We start from the raw sequence: 2713 nt of genomic DNA, 5'->3' as shown, positions 1-2713 counted from the left end.
AAATATAATATCAGGGAAAAAAGAAAAGAAGGTAAAAAGGGGAGAAAGGGATCCTACCTATGGCAGGTGTCTCAGCATGAAGGAATCAATCATACTTTGGAGTCCAATAGACAAGCCTTGGGCTAAAATCTTGCTGCCATCATTTGTGAGATATTCATCAAGTTATTTCACCTCCTGAAACCTCAGCTCTTTAATCTGTAAAAGGGGATAATACCACTAACTTTGCAAGGTTACTATAAGAGTTTAAATGACAGTATATGTAAAGCCCTTTGTCAGATGCCTGGCACACAGGAGGCTTTTCATAACTAATTTAAATTCTTCATTCTTGCAGTGCTTGGTGGCTCAGCCTGTAATCCTGTGCCTTTGGGAGGCTGAGGTGAGTGAATTGCCTGAGCCCACGGGTTCGAGACCTGCCTGGGCAACTTGGCGAGACCTCATCTCTACAATAAATAAATAAAAAAAAACTAGCCAGTCGTGGTGGTGCACACCTGTAGTTCCAGCTACTTGGAAGGCTGAGGTGGAAGGATCGCTGGAGCCCAACAGGTCGAGGCAGCAGTGGCTGGGAGCATGCCACTGCCCTCCAGCCTGGGCGACAGAGACTCCAACTCAAAAATAAAAAAATAAAAAATAAAAATAAATAAATTCTTCATTCTTCAATGCATAATCTAAGTTGTATTTCCTGAAATAGGCATACTAATATGCTGCCTTTAGACTGAGCAGGACAACAGTAGTTCTGACACTTGCCCACTCTGGTCACAGAAAATTCTGAGCAGTGCAGCCTGTATGGGAAGTTCATTTCTTTTCCTGCCAAGACATGGAACTATCTGTAAGTTGTGAAAATATGTCACCTTGCTTCCTGAACAAAAGCTAGCCAACAAATAGTTGTAGATGAGCTGTCAGAGAAACGAGTAGGACAGCAAGTGCAGGAGTCTGACTAAAAAATGGCACTGTCATTTGCAAAAAGGGCTTTTTCCTCCCACTGGTCAGGCGACATTTTAATTAGCTCATGTCTTTGGAGAATACTACTAGTCACATATGGGTCAGAGCAGAAAACAGAGGCCCAGTACTTAAGGTGGGGCTTAGGGAGAAAGGATAAGCCAGTAGGGGGTCAGTGGTGGCTGAAGAATCCCTGAGGGTGGTTTATTTAAACAACTTCATCCTGCTGGGACCCCTGAAAAACTGCAAACACATCTTTTCCTGGGGAAATTCCTGGGGCCCCTCCATGTTGTTGTCATGGCTCTCAGTCTCCAGGTAGACATTCAGCAACACACACATAGTCACTGCAGCTGATTGGTCGAGAGCTGATGAGTGGACCAAGGATCACATGGTTTCTTGTAGCATACATTAACCTCATTCTCCTTGACCCGAATGTTATCGTCATTGCTGTTGGTTTTCTCCCCTTTCCAGTTCAGACATAGCTGGAAAATGGGTGAGATGGAGGAGTAACCAGAGTTTGACAACGCAGCATCCCAGAGATTGCCTATGCCTCTTTCGATAAGTACCATGTAGTTGAGATTGATGTCCCCAGCCAGTCCTGCCTCCACAATATCTTTGGTGAAATGCAGCTCCATGTAATCCTCATGGGCAATTGTCACCCATTTCACCAGGTGAGACACAACCTAGGCAGGGGAGAGGTACTGACAATCACTGGTAACTGGTACAATACCATTTTCCAAGAATGCAAACTGTTTGTGGAGGGCTGGGTGGGACTGCACCCTGGTCTTCAATAGTATCATGGTGGCCTCCATGTGGCTGGCACTCAGAAAGTGGTCAGTAATCACTGTGTGCTGGGGCTGCTCTTTGGGGAAGTGGAGGTCACCCATCTTCTGTACCCACGAATAGAGGTGACCTAGGTCAAGCACATCGTCTCTCAAAGTCAGGATGCCGACTTTATCAAACTGATACTGATTGGCTGGATTTGGAGTTTTCTTTCCATGATCCCCAGGATACAAACAGTTCAGAACTGAGTCAGGAGACAGCAAGTCACTGCACTGATGGGAGTGATCAACTCTGTGACAGTTGACACTTTGGCTTCTACTGTCATGATATTGAGGTTCATGAGGTAGTAGGAAGTCAGGTGAAGCACACTGTCTTCTTTGCATTTCAGGTCGAGCATGATGGACAGCAGGTACTCCTTCTTTACCTCAGTTTCCTTGAGGATCTCCTTGTTGGACAGGCACTCTCAGTATTTCTCTGCCAGCCTTTTCCACTGCTCCAGTTCCCAGTCCAGACATATCAGAGTTTGCTGGTGAGGGTCTCCCATAGTGACTTCACCTTTGCTGATCTCTGGTGGAGCCTTCTTATAAAACTCCTCTAAACTGACCAGATCAATTTCTTCTTGCTTTGACTTAATCTCTAGACATTTAGTGATCTCCTGCAGGTGTATCACCTCATAGAACAGATTCTGAAGCTACAGAGGATAAGCAACTACTTTCTGCTTAGCATCATTGGGTTGATCTCTCCCTTTCTTCAACCTGATATGAGCTAATTGGTTAAGCTTCTTTAGAGTCATGAAATGAACACAGCTCTGGATCCTCTGTTCTTCTACTTCAATTGCCATATCCTTGCTGCCCCTGCTCTTCAGGTCCTGAATGTTGACCATCAGCCTCTGTTGCTCTTGGCATATGTAGTTGTACAGCTCATAGTCTCTGCCAGGGTCCCACAGATCCACCTCGGCCTCCTCATTGTAGTATTTACCTTCCAGCTCAGTATC

General features: G+C 45.4%; 1 pseudogene; it reads right to left on the bottom strand.

Annotated features, from left to right (window-relative positions):
* Positions 1 to 1108: 1108 nt before the first annotated feature.
* LOC103251665 lies at positions 1109 to 2710 on the bottom strand (annotated as a pseudogene).
* Positions 2711 to 2713: the final 3 nt, after the last annotated feature.

This window comes from Carlito syrichta, unplaced genomic scaffold (assembly GCF_000164805.1).
Source record: "Carlito syrichta isolate Samal-C Ts95f unplaced genomic scaffold, Tarsius_syrichta-2.0.1 Scaffold6421, whole genome shotgun sequence".
Taxonomy (NCBI): domain Eukaryota; kingdom Metazoa; phylum Chordata; class Mammalia; order Primates; family Tarsiidae; genus Carlito; species Carlito syrichta.
The sequence above is the reverse complement of the archived record's forward strand: the minus strand, read 5'-3'. Positions and strand labels throughout refer to the sequence as shown.